This window comes from Ranitomeya variabilis, chromosome 4 (genome assembly GCF_051348905.1).
Source record: "Ranitomeya variabilis isolate aRanVar5 chromosome 4, aRanVar5.hap1, whole genome shotgun sequence".
NCBI lineage: Eukaryota > Metazoa > Chordata > Amphibia > Anura > Dendrobatidae > Ranitomeya > Ranitomeya variabilis.
The window spans coordinates 732,710,719-732,725,613 of record NC_135235.1 but is presented as its reverse complement, the minus strand read 5'-3'; the positions used below and the strand labels follow the sequence as shown (position 1 = coordinate 732,725,613).

Genomic DNA, 14,895 nt, shown 5'->3' with positions numbered 1-14,895 from the left:
GGGTGACAAATTCCCTTTAAACTGTCCATAAAAATGGCAAGCTATGTAAAAAAAACTGTAATTATTTACCAAGACAATGACAGTTCACAGTCTAATAGACAACATTAATAGATAGTTACATAGTTGTTGAAGGAAGACTTTAAGTCCATCAAGTTCAACCCATAGCCTAACCTAACATGCCCTAACATGTTGATCCAGAGGAAGGCAAAAAAAAACCCATGTGGCAAAGAGTAAGCTCCACATTGGGGAAAAAAATTCCTTCCCGACTCCACATACGGCAATCAGACTAGTTTCCTGGATCACATGAATCAGTAGTGCATGGTGTTCAACTGTTTGTTCATTCTGCCTCCCAAATATTGAATAAAAAGAAACTAATCAATGTTATGTAGGCGAAAATAATATCAATTCTCATCTCACAAAAAACAAGCCCTCACTCAGGTCCATCATTTGTAAATGGAAAAACAGACTACACACATGTTCAAAATTGTTGTTACCCCTCGTTTAATGACAGAAAATCCCACAACAGTCACAAAAATAACTTGAATCTGACAAAAGTAATAATAAATAATCTATGAAAATGAACAAATGATCATCAGACATTGCTTTTTAACCATGCTTCCACAGAATAAAAAAAAATAAAACTTATGAAATAGGCATGGACAGAAATGATGATACCCCTGAATATGTGACAAAAGGGACATGTTAAATCAAGGTGTGTCACTGTCCACTAATTAGCATCACAGGCGTCTACAATCTTTTTTTATTTATTGTTACTATTGTTAGGGTACTGTCTCACAGTGGCACTTTGATCGCTACGACGGTACGATCTGTGACGTTCCAGCGATATCCATACGATATCGCTGTGTCTGACACGCAGCAGCGATCAGGGACCCTGCTGAGAATCGTACGTCGTAGCAGATCGTTTGGAACTTTATTTCGTCGCTGGATCTCCCGCTGTCATCGCTGGATCGTTGTGTGTGACAGCGATCCAGCGATGCGTTCGCTTGTAACCAGGGTAAACATCGGGTTACTAAGCGCAGGGCCGCGCTTAGTAACCCGATGTTTACCCTGGTTACCAGCGTAAAAGTAAACAAAAAAAAACAGTACATACTCACATTCCAGTGTCCTTCAGGTCCCTTGCCGTCTGCTTCCCGCACTGACTGACTGACGACTATAAGGCAGTACAGAGCACAGCGGTGACGTCACCGCTGTGATCTGCTTTCACTTTACGGCGGCACTCAGTCAGTGCGGGAAGCAGACGGCAAGGGACCTGAAGGACACCGGAATGTGAGTATGTACTGATTTTTTTTTTTTTTACTTTTACGCTGGTAACCACGGTAAACATCGGGTTACTAAGCGCGGCCCTGCGCTTAGTAACCCGATGTTTACCCTGGTTACCCGGGGCCTTCGGCATCGTTGATCGCTGGAAAGCGGTCTGTGTGACAGCTCTCCAGCGACCACACAACGACTTTCCAACGATCACGGCCAGGTCGTATCACTGGTCGTGATCGTTGGAAAGTTGCAGAGTGTGATAGTACCCTTAGAGTCAAGTTATTTCTGTGACCATTGTGTGTTTTTCTGTCATTAAACGAGGGGTACCAACAATTTTGACCACATGTGTATAGATGATAACCCTCAGTGAATTAATTTATAAAATGGAATCACTTCATGGGGATTTCGACTATTCTGGTTTTCTGTCATTTAGTTATATTAGGGTTAGGGTTGATCGAATAGCTTTGCATAACTCATTATCCTAATAGCTATAGCGCTTACCGAATAGTTGCCTCGGGAATCTTGTTACATGGAGCGCTCCCGATAATCATCTGTTCATCGCTGCAGCTGCCAGTGTTGTGTTGCTGTGTGACAGTCACAACTCATACAAGCAGAGCCCGTGCCCATTTTTGGGCTATCTATGCAAGTGTTGTGACTGTCAAACAGCCACGACACATGCAGCAGCGACGCCAAACAGCTTATTATCAGGAGCGCTACAGGTATCCAGGTTACCAAGGTAGCTATTCGGGAAGCACTATAGCTATTCGGATAAGCACTTATCCGAAGCTATTCGATCAACCCCAATTAGGGCTTCTGCATATGGTGTGTCGAATCTCCTCTGGGATCTGTTCCTTCTGTCCAGGTGGAGTAATCTGCTCCCTACTTCAGCCATTTGGAAAGTACCACACCCTACTAAAGCTCAAAGCATATGACAGGAATCTGCCAGAAACAGCGTTGTTCTCCTCTGGTTCAGTCCTCTGTGCTCACCATGTGGCTTGTGTATTTGCTTCCTGTTGTGAACGTGGCCCGTTTACTGACTACTTTTGTGTCTTCTGATTCTGTCCTTCTGGTTCTGACCCAGCTACCTGACTATTCTTCTTGACATCTAATACCACAGAATAGCAGGTAACACCATAGTCCAAGCCTAGGGGTCCCAGTGTAAGTCCAGATACATGCAAGGGTGTTAAAGGGCAATGAGCAAGGCAATCCTTGGGATATGGAAAGCAGAGAAGATCGTGCCAGGCATGTCCATGGTGGATATCTTTTGAGCTGCCAGGTGACCCAATACATTGTGTCTGCAATCTAGTCTAGCTAGATCTACATTCAAATAGCTACATGGCGCTCCTTCCCTTCTGAACACTGTCATGTGCCCAGACAGTACAATCGTATGTAGGGTATTGTAAAAAGTTGGAAAATTTGTAAGATCCATTTGTTTTCTATTATCCTTTGTGATTAACTCCAAAGTTATGACTACATAACGTGACATACGTCAGATATGAAAAATGGGGCCTGATTAGGAACACAAAACTGGCTGCAGGAAGAGCTTAAATCAGAGTATTTTTGACACTGACTTCTGTAATCAAAAACTGTGACTATAGGCAATAACACATTTACTGAAATGACCAACCTCAGCAGTCTTCATCAGTAATAAATGAGTAGCTAGTGATGAAACCTCTCTGGTGTAATTAGAGTATGGGGCTCGGTGACTTCACAATCTAAAGTATCGTAAGAGCCAATATTTTCTGTCAGATGAGTATCAAGAAGAAATATTACACATTTAAAAAGAACTGTGTATAATAGTGCAGAGCTGAGGTGTCTTAAAGTGAACCTCTCAGCAGGATTGTGCACAGTAACCTACAGACACTGTCAGGTCGGCGGCGTTATACTGATTACATGGATACCTGGTGATGAAATCAGTCTTGTGGTTATTGTTTAATCTGTATTTGTAGTTTTCAGTTAATGAGATTCTTGTGCTCTGAGGTGGGTCTGGGGGCGGGTCTTTATGTGGTGCTCTGATTACATATGCATCTGTATTGGCTTATGACAGGTCACTGATCCCTCAGTGACCTGGCCCATTTTTACATAATGCATATAATAGCGTTGATATTATTGTTGATAATGCCTATAATATTGTGGCTATTGTGATGCTTAAAAAATAAATTACATCCACCAAAATGTCACCGGCAATGGCGGCGCCTGTGTAATAGCATCTATAAGTAAGAGAAAGATGCAATTGGACTTGCTCCATCGGTGTCATTTTGTTGGATGTAAAAAAAAATTCTAAGCCTCGCAATAGCCACAATATTATAGGCATGATCAACAATAATACCAACATTGTTATATGCATTATGAAAAAATGGGGGGCAGGTCACTGAAGGATCAGTGACCTGCCATAAGCCAATACAGATGAATATGAAAGCAGAGCACCACATAAAGCCCCGCCCACAGCGCTGCCCAAGAGCATGAGAATCTCATTAACTGAAAACTGCAAAAAAACATTAAACAACAACCACAAGACGGATTTCATCAACAGGTATCAATTTAACCAGTATAACGGCGCTGACCTGACACTATGTGTAGGTTACTGTGCACAATCCTGCTGACAGGTTCACTTTAAATTTAGATCTTAACCCCTTCATGACCCAGCCTATTTTGACCTTAATGACCTGGCCATTTTTTGCAATTCTGACCACTGTCCCTTTATGAGGTAATAACTCAGGAACGCTTCAACGGATCCTAGCGATTCTAAGAATGTTTTTTCATGACATAGTGGGCTTCATGTAAGTAGTAAATTTAGGTCGATATTTTTTGCGTTTATTTGTGAAATTTAGGGAAAATTTTGAAAATTTCGCAATTTTCAAATTTTGAATTTTTATTCTGTTAAACCAGAGTTATGTAACACAACATAGTTAACAAATAACATTTCTCACATGTCTACTTTACATCAGCATAATTTTGGAAACAAGTTTTTTTTGGCTAGGAAGTTATAAGGGTTAAAATTTGACCAGCGATTTCTCATTTTTACAATAAAATTTACAAAACCATTTTTTTTATTTTTTTTTAGGGATCACTTCACAGTTGAAGTCAGTTTGATGGGTCTGTATGGCTGAAAATCCCCAAAAGTGACACCATTCTAAAAACTGCACCCCTCAAGGTGCTCAAAACTACATTCAAGAAGTTTATTAACCCTTCAGGTGTTTCACAGCAGCAGAAGCAACATGGAAGGAAAAAATTAACAATTAACTTTTTAGTCACAAAAATTATCTTTTAGTAACAATTTTTTTTATTTTCCCAAGGGTAAAAGGAGAAAGTGGACCACAAAAGTTGTTGTCCAATTTGTCCTGAGTACGCTGATACCCCATATGTGGAGGGGAAACCACTGTTTGGGCGCACAGCAGGGTTCAGAAGGGAAGGAGTGCCATTTGATTTTTTAAATGAAAAATTGGCTCCAATCTTTAGAGGACACCATGTCTCGTTTGGAGAGCCCCTGTGTGCCTAAACATTGGATCTCCCCCACAAGTGACCCCATTTTGGAAACTAGACCCTCCAAGGAGCTTATCTAGATGCATAGTGAGCACTTTGAACCCCCCAGAAGCTTCACAAATTGGATCGTAAAAATGAAAAAGTACTTTTTTTTTGCAAAAATTTTCTTTTAGCCTCAATGTTTTCATTTTTGTATGGACAACAGAATAAAATAGATCCTAGACTTTGTTGGGCAAATTTTCCTGAGTACACCAATACCTGATATGTGGGGGTAAACCACTGTTTGGATGCAAGGCTCGGAAGGGAAGGAGCGCCATTTGACTTTTTGAATGAAAAATTAGCTCCAATCGTTAGCGGACACCATGTCACGTTTGGAGAGCCCCTGTGTGCCTAAACATTGGAGCTCCCCCACAAGTGACCCCATTTTGGAAACTAGACCTCCCAAGGAACTAATCAAGATGTGTGGTGAGCACTATTTACCCCCAAGTGCTTCACAGAAGTTTATAACGCAGAGCCGTGAAAATAAAAAATCTTTTTTTTTTCCTCAAAAATGATTTTTAGTTTGCAATTTTTTTATTTTCTCAAGGGTAATAGGAGAAATTGGACCCCAAAAGTTGTTGTCCAGTTTGTCCTGAGTACGAAGATACCCCATATGTGGGGGTAAACCACTGTTTGGGAACACGTCGGGGCTCGGAAGGGAAGTAGTGACATTTTGAAATGCAGACTTTGATGGAATGGTCTGCGGGTGTCACGTTGCGTTTACAGAGCCCCTGATGTGCCTAAACAGTAGAAACCCCCCACAAGTGACCCCATTTTGTAAACTAGACCCCCAAGGAACTTATCTAAATGTGTGGTGAGCACTTTGAACTCCCAGGTGCTTCACAGAATTTTATAACGTAGAGCCGTGAAAATGAAAAATCATTTTTTTCCCCCACAAAAATAAATTTTTAGCCCCCAATTTTTTATTTTCACAAGAGTAACAGGAGAAATTAGACCCCCAACGTTGTTCTGCAATTTTTCCTGAGTATGCTTATGCCCCATATGTTTGGGTAAACCACTGTTTGGGCACACGTCGGGGCTCGGAAGGGAGGGAGCACCATTTGACTTTTTGAATGCAAGATTGACTGGAATCAGTGGTGGCGCCATGTCGTGTTTGGGACCCCCTGATGTGCCTAAACAGTGGAAACCCCTCAATTCTAACTCCAACACTAACCCCAACACACCCCTAACCCTAATCCCAACCCTAAGCCTAATCACAACCCTAACCCCAACACACCCCTAACCCTAATCTTAACCCTAATTCCAACCCTAACCCTAAGGCTATGTGCCCACGTTGCGGATTGGTGTGCAGAATTTTCTGCACCGTTTTTGAAAAATCCGCACGTAAAACACACTGCATTTTACCTGCGGATTTCCTGCGGTTTTACACCTGCAGATTCCTATTGAGGAGCAGGTGTAAAACGCTGCGAAATCCACAAAAGAATTGACATGCTGCGGAAAATACAACTCAGCGATTCCGCGTGGTATTTTCCGCACCATGGGCACAGCGGATTTGGTTTTCTATAGGTTTACATGGTACTGTACAATGCATGGAAAACTGCTGCGAATCTGCCAATCCGCTGCGGATCCGCAGTTAAATCTGCACCGTGTGCACATACCCTAATTCCAACCCTAACCCTGATTCTAACCCTAACCCTAAATGCAACCCTAACCCTAACCCTAGTTCTAACCCTAACCCTAACCCTAGTGGAAAAATAAATATATTTTCTTTATTTTATGCTGCTCTCTACCTATGGGGGTGATAAAGGGGGGGGGGCTATTTACAATTTTTTTTATTTTGATCACTGTAATAAAACCTATCACAGTGATCAAAGTGAATGAACGAACCTGCCGGCCGATTCGTCGGGCGCACTGCGCCCGCCATTTTGGAAGATGGTGGCGCCCAAGCTACAAGCCGGACAGACACCGCGAGGGATTCTGTAGTTACCGGGGTGGGATCGGAGAGCAGGGGTGGCACCGGACAGGACAGGGGGGCGGAGTGGAGAGGATGGCGTGGAGAACATAAAGGAGGGGTAGGAAAGACTGACGGCGGCGGCAGATCGCCTCTGTCAGTCGGTGGTAGGATCAGATCGGGGTCTCCAGCCGTGGCCAATATTGCAGCATCGGCCATGGCTGGATTGTAATATTTCACTAAGTTTCATTGGTGAAATATTACAAATTGCTCTGATTGGCTGTTGAAAGTGAAACAGCCAATCAGAGCAATCATAGCCACGGGGGGGCAAAGCCACCCCCCGTGCTGAAGTACCACTCCCCCTGTTCCTGTAGGTTGCGTGAAATTGGAGTTAACCCTTTCACCCGGCCTGCAGGAACGCGAGCATTCTGTGACACAGCATATGCGTCACAGGTCGGATTGGCACCGACTTTCATGACGCATATGCTGTGTCACAGGTCGGGAAGGGGTTAAGCATTTGGAAGAGGTGACGGAGAGCTTTTTTTTTATGACTATCATGGAGTTACAGACTCACATAAGTCAGGCAGATGAATCCCACCACAACTAAACTATCATACAGTATGAACAGGTAAAAAAAAATAAAAATTTTTATTATATGTTACATTCCCAACAACGTACGTACGAGGGAAGAACTTCAACATTAAACCGGCGTTGCATTAATTTATGGCGGACCATTGAGGCTACTATGAGTCCTGACCAGAAGATTAGAGAATATAATATTGCTCCCCATTTCAGGAGAGATTGTGCAGTGATCTAAATTCCTTAAGGCCCCATCACACACAGCGACGCTGCAGCAATACAGACAACGATGCTGATCGCTGCAGCGTCGCTGTTTAGTCGCTGTGTGGTCGCTGGAGAGCCGTCACACAGACCGCTCTCCAGCGACCAACGATGCCGAGGTCCCCGGGTAACCAGGGTAAACATCGGGTTGCTAAGCGCAGGGCCGCGCTTAGTAACCCGATGTTTACCCTGGTTACCAGCGTAAAAGTAAAAAAAACAAACAGTACATACTCACCTTCGCGTCCCCCAGCATCTGCTTCCTGACACTGACTGAGCTCCGGCCCTAACAGCACAGCAGTGACGTCACCGCTGTGCTTTCACTTTCACTTTAGGGCCGGCGCTCAGTAAGTGTCAGGAAGCGGACGCTGGGGGAAGCGAAGGTGAGTATGTACTGTTTGTTTTTTTTACTTTTACGCTGGTAACCAGGGTAAACATTGGGTTACTAAGTGCGGCCCTGCGCTTAGTAACCCGATGTTTACCCTGGTTACCAGTGTAAAATATCGCTGGTATCGTTGCTTTTGCTTTCAAACACAACGATACACGGCGATCGGACGACCAAATAAAGTTCTGGACGTTATTCAGCGACCAGCGACATCACAGCAGGATCCTGATCGCTGCTGCGTGTCAAACTAAACGATATCGCTAGCGAGGACGCTGCAACGTCACGGATCGCTAGCGATATCGTTACAAAGTCGTTTCGTGTGAAGGTACCTTTAGTTATCTGGAGTCCGTCTGGTGGAGGTGTGAATTGTGTCCATGTAGTGACTCATAAATCCAGGTGTTAAATTGAGTCCTAGTGTCAAAGAATTGAACATCTTCATTAGTTTGAATTCTCAAATTTTTCTTTCTCTGTCATCCTAAGGGTACGTTCACACAGGACTTTTTTGCTGCTTTTTTTTGCTGCTTTTTTTTATGCTAATTTTCAGCTGCTTTTTACAGTACCAGTAAAGCCTATGAGATTTCAGAAATCTCATGCACACACGTTGGTTTTTTGTTTGATCAGTATTTTCTGCTTTGCTGCTTTTTTTGGACATAGGGCATGTCACTTCTTTCAGCGTTTTTGCAGCGTTTTTTCACCCATTGACTTGAATGGGTGATGAAAAAAACGCTGCAAAAACGGTGAAAAAACGCATGTAGCATTATTTGCTGCGTTTTTTGTGCAGAAAATCATGGCCAGCAGGAAGGGATCTCACAGCCAAGAGCTTAGGGGTGTGGTTAGTGAGGTGTGAAGAGCCATTGTCAGGTGTCCTGATTGTGATCTATTGTGAGGGAGTTCCTGGTAGTAAGGTGTGAAGAGCCATTGTGAGGTGTGAAGAGCCATTGTGAGGTGTCCTAGCAGCTGAAAATTGGCATAAAAAAAGCAGCAAAAATCTGCAGCAAAAATCTGCAGCAAAAAAGTCCTGTGTGAACGTACCCAAAAAACGCACCAAATACGCACCAAAATAACGCACCTAAATTAGCATAAAAAAAAGCAGCAAAAAAGTCCTGTGTGAACGTACCCTTAATATAACCTTTTAGTATTAAGACTTTTAAGTCTGTCATACAATGTCCAGGTCCAGAGAAATGTTTTCCCACAGGCGTGTCCATTTCATTCCTGATTGTGTGTCTGTGTAGATTCATCCTAGTTGGTAGTTTTTACATGGTTTCCCCAATATAGATACTTCCAGGGCACCTCGTACATTGTATCATGTACACCACGTTGGAGGATGTACATGAGAAGGAACCCGTGACCTTATAGTCCTGATTTGTGTTTGGTACACGGACTATATCTGTTGGTAATATGTGGGTACACGTTTTGCATTTTTTATTGTTACAGGGGAATGTGCCCGTCACTGATGGTGATGAGAGGACACTTCTGACAAGGAGATTCCTTAAGTTAGGGGGCCATTTATAGGAGAGAAGTGGAAGTTCTGGGAATATGTCTTTCAGTTTGTGGTCTCTGGAATATGGGATGGAGATCAGCACCAATTTCCCTTAGGATGCTCATGTGGGGGTTGTATGTGACCACAAGAGGCACCCTGTTGTTGTCCTCCCTCAGTGTGTAATCCATGTGGCTATTTCTTGGGACCCTTGTAGCCCTGTGGATCTGTTCATCTATTACCAGTGGATGGTATCCTTCTTGTAGGAATGTGTTCCTCAGTGATAGCAGCTGTAGTTCCCTTTCTTTACTGTCTGAACAGATCCGAATATATCTCAGAGCTTGACTGTAGATGATGGATTTTTTGGTGTGTCTTGAATGAAAGCTGTCCCATCTAAGATATGCCGGACGTCCTGTGGGCTTATGGTAAATTGAGGTTTGTATGGCGTTGTCCTTGATGTATATGGTCATGTCCAGAAAATGTATTTGGATCTTTCAAAAGTTGAGGGTAAGCTTGATGGTTGGGTGGTACTTCTTGAAGTTATTGTGGAAGGTTAGTAGATTATCTTTTGAGCCTGTCCAGATTATTAGCAGATCATCAATGTAGCGGAAGTATGCAAGAGGTTTAATAGAGCAAGATGACAAAAATTCTTACTCCAGTTTCGCCATAAATAAGATAGCATATTGTGCAGACATTTTGCTTCCCATGGCGCTGCCCATACACTGTTCGTATAAATTGTTCCCAAAAGAAAAATAGTTGTGATGAAGCACAAACCTGATCTTGCCACAGTGCTGATTCTGTGGCTAGATTGTTCATTTGAAGGAAATATTTCCATGCTGCAATTCCATCCTCATGAGGAATGTTGGAATAGAGAGACTCTACATCCATGGTGGCTAGTGTCGTGTCCTCTGGAAGTGGGCCCAGCGCTGACAATTTGCAAAGAGTATCCGTGATGTCCTGGATATAGATGGGTGTGCACTTCACTAAGGGTTTCAGAATGTTCTCCACCCAGCCTGAGATATTCTCAGTTAAAGTCCCAATACCAGAGGTGATAGGCCTCCTAGGATTACCTTCTTTATGTATTTTAGGCAACATGTAGAAGGTACCTGTTTGGGAATTGTCTGGTGTAAGTTCCAGCGTTGAGGATGAAGTCGAATCAAATCCATTAATGATATGTGTTAGTTCCTCTATGTATTTTTGGTCGGATCTCCCTGAAGTGGAGTGTAGCATTTTATATCCAAGAGTTGTCTGTTTGCTTCCTGGATGTAATCTGTCGTGTTCATTATGACTACAGCTCCTCCTTTGTCTGCTGGTTTGATGATGATATTGTTATTGGCTTTTAAAATTGTATGGCTTTTCTTTCCTCCATAGTGATATTTTGCGGCACTTTATGGTGTCTGTCCAAAATGTCAGATGTAACTTTTTTACGGAAACAGTCAATGTAGTGATCCAGAGTTTGGTTGTGGCCAGGTTGCGGAGTCCAGCTTGTCCTCTTTCTTTTTTGCTGTGTCGTTTACATTGTCTTGTGATATGATATCTGTTATGAAAGAATTCTTTGAGTAGAAATCTGTGGAAGAATTCCTTGATATCGCTACAGAACGGAGCCCTATCAAGCTGTTTTGTAGGACAGAATGTTAGTCCCTTTGATAGAACATGCATTTCTCCTGTGCTTGGCTCATATTGTGGACATGCCTGTGGGAAAACATTTCTCTGGAACTAGACATTGTATGACAGACTTAAAAGTCTTAATACTAAAAGGTCATTTTAAGGATGACAGAGAAAGAAAAATATCAGAATTCAAACTAATGAAGATGTTCAATTCTTTGACACTAGAACTCTATTTAACGCCTGGATTTACGACTCACTACATGGATACAATTCACACCTCCGCCAGGACTCCAGATACCTAAAGGTACCTTCACACGAAGCGACGCTGCAGCGATAGCGACAACGATGTCGATCGCTGCAGCGTCGCTGTTTGGTCGCTGGAGAGCTGTCACACAGACCGCTCTCCAGCGATCAACTATGCCGAGGTCCCCTGGTAACCAGGGTAAACATCGGGTAACTAAGCGCAGGGCCGCGCTTAGTAACCCGATGTTTACCCTGGTTACCAGCGTAAAATCTAAAAAAAACAAACAGCACATACTTACATTCACGTCCCCCTGCGTCCACTTCCTGACTGACTGAGCGCCGTACAGTGAGAGCAGAGCGGTGACGTCACCGCTGTGCTGCTTTCACTTTCACTTTGCGGCGCTGAGTCAGAGGAGGAAGCAGACTGCAGGGGACGCAATGTGAGTATGTGCTGTTTGTTTTTTTTACATTTTACGCTAGTAACCAGGGTAAACATCGGGTAACTAAGCGCGGCCCTGCGCTTAGTAACCCGATGTTTACCCTGGTTACCAGTGTAAAATATCGCTGGTATCGTTGCTTTTGCTTTCAAACACAACGATACACAGCGATCGGACGACCAAATAAAGTTCTGGACTTTATTCAGCGACCAGCGACATCACAGCAGGATCCTGATCGCTGCTGCGTGTCAAACGAAACGATATCGCTAGCGAGGACGCTGCAACGTCACGGATTGCTAGCGATATCGTTATAATGTCGTTTCGTGTGAAGGTACCTTAAGAACATCATTCTCACTCCCTTTCCATTTGTAACAAAATGACTACCGTATATACTCGAGTATAAGCCGACCCGAGTATAAGCAGAGACCCCTAATTTTGCCACAAAAAACTGGGAAAACTTAATGACACGAGTATAAGCCTAGGGTAGGAAATGCAGCAGCTCCTGGTAAATTTCAAAAATAAAAATAGATACTAATAAAAGTAAAATTAATTGAGACATCAGTAGGTTGTGTTTTTGAATATCCATATTGAATCAGGAGCCCCATATAATGCTCCATACAGTTCATGATGGGCCCCATAAGATGCTCCATAATAAAATATGCCCCATATAATGCTACATAAAGTTCATGATGGGCCCCATAAGATGCTTCATAGAAAATATGCCCCATACAATCAGGGCCGCCATCAGGGCATGACAGCCATGACTGGCGTATGGGGCCCGCATCGGGCCCCATCTAATCTGCTCACCGGCCCCCCCTTGCCAGCGCTGCGGGCCTGCGGGACACTATTGACGTGGGGGCCCATGCCTGCACGTCAATAGTTAACAGCCGCCGCCAGCCAGTCGGAGGCTGGCAGCTGACTTGAGCGGCTGCAGTGCGCAGTCGCACTTTGCCGGCGTCTGACGTCATTATCAGCCGCCGGCGAGTGCGTCCTTCACCTGCGTGGAGGAAGTGAGGTTCCCCGCCGCAGGAGCATGGCAAGGTAAGAACTCGTTTTTGTTTTTTTTTTGAGAGCGGCGATCCCAGGGGGGTGGGTCCCGGGTCCCGGGGCAGAACGCTGGACACGCTGGGGCAGAACGCTGGACACAGGGGGCAGAACGCTGGACACAGGGGGCAGAGATGCTGGACACAGGGGGCAGAGATGCTGGACACAGGGGGCAGAGATGCTGGACACAGGGGGCAGAGATGCTGGACACAGGGGGCAGAGATGCTGGACACAGGGGGCAGAGATGCTGGACACAGGGGGCAGAGATGCTGGACACAGGGGGCAGAGATGCTGGACACAGGGGGCAGAGATGCTGGACACAGGGGGCAGAGATGCTGGACACAGGGGGCAGAGATGCTGGACACAGGGGGCAGAGATGCTGGACACAGGGGGCAGAGATGCTGGACACAGGGGGCAGAGATGCTGGACACAGGGGGCAGAGATGCTGGACACAGGGGGCAGAATGCTGGACACAGGGGGCAGAGATGCTGGACACAGGGGGCAGAGATGCTGGACACAGGGGGCAGAGATGCTGGACACAGGGGGCAGAGATGCTGGACACAGGGGGCAGAGATGCTGGACACAGGGGGCAGAGATGCTGGACACAGGGGGCAGAGATGCTGGACACAGGGGGCAGAGATGCTGGACACGGGGCAGAGATGCTGGACACAGGGGGCAGAGATGCTGGACACAGGGGGCAGAGATGCTGGACACAGGGGGCAGAGATGCTGGACACAGGGGGCAGAGATGCTGGACACAGGGGGCAGAGATGCTGGACACGGGGCAGAGATGCTGGACACAGGGGCAGAGATGCTGGACACAGGGGCAGAGATGCTGGACACAGGGGCAGAGATGCTGGACACAGGGGCAGAGATGCTGGACACAGGGGCTATGAATGATGCTGGACACAGGGGCTATGAATGATGCTGGACACAGGGGCAGAATGGAGATATGGGGTATGATGAAAGACAGATGGGGCATGATTGGAGACACTGGGGGCAGAATTGGAGACAGATTGTGCAGGATCATGGGGCAGGATGGATACGATGGAGACAGATGGGGCAGGATGGGGAGATCATATGGGGCAGGATGGATACTCATGAGGGCAGGATGGGAGAACATATGGCTGACGCCAGGAATGAGACACACGGGGGCCAGGATGGGGAATATTATTACCATAGGGACTAATTAAGGGATATTATTACTGCAGTGATGTATTTATTTTCTGAGGACACTGTTTTAAATGAGGGGGCGGTCCTGTTACTGTGTAGAGTGACACTATGTCGCCTCTTTTTCTTTATGCGGTGTAATGTAGAAGTTGGGAAAAATTAAGTAATGTGTTCTACAAGCGGAGCTCGAGATAACTGTGTTATTTCCTGCAGAGACGAGTCCTGGCTGGAAGACATGATGGCGGTCTGTGCTGGATGAAAGATGAAGGACTTCACCTAGAGACGTCACTGGTAAGTCAGTGTTACCTATACACTGACACTATACACTGTATACTATATACAGAGCTCCTGTGTATAATTTCACTAGTGATCACTGTATTATCTGTACACAGACACTGCATACTAAGTACAGATCTCCTGTGTATAATGGCACTTATGGTGATAGTGTGGTGCTTTTTTTTTTTATTACTGATCAGAATTGTAGTATTCAGTAACTATGTGGTGGTAATATGTGGTCTGGTCATGGTGTAGCGGTATTTGTTCTTTTTATGTGATATTATTGGTCATTTTAAAAATTGAAAAATAAATAAAAATATACCTAAATTGTATTGCATATTTTAACAAATATTTAATAGGTTACAGCAGAGTAGGGCCTCACCAAAAGAGTCTACCGTGTTATGGTGGCGGCTTACAAAATCTTTTGGCCAAAACAAAAGCTGCCGGCTATATGTGTGATCTGGTGATGGGAACTGTTAGGGTATGTGTCCACGTTAAGTAAACGCTGCGTGTTTGACGCTGCGTGGGGCCACAGCATCAAACACGCAGCGTCCAGATGTTCCAGCATAGTGAAGGGGATTTTATGAAATCCCGTCTCCACTATGCGTGGTAACACGCACCCGGCGGCCCTGCGACTCCGGACATGCGGCGCTTCTTTTAAGATCGCAGCATGCCCGTGTTCCTTGCGGCAGCTGCGCCACCGCAAGCTATAA

At 44.9% G+C, this 14,895-nt stretch overlaps 1 protein-coding gene across 1 annotated transcript in view; it reads right to left on the bottom strand.

The window, feature by feature from the left end:
- The window catches only part of LOC143767925 (uncharacterized), a 74,901-nt gene that overhangs the window by 5,533 nt on the left and 54,473 nt on the right, over positions 1-14,895 (bottom strand). The window lies entirely within an intron of this gene.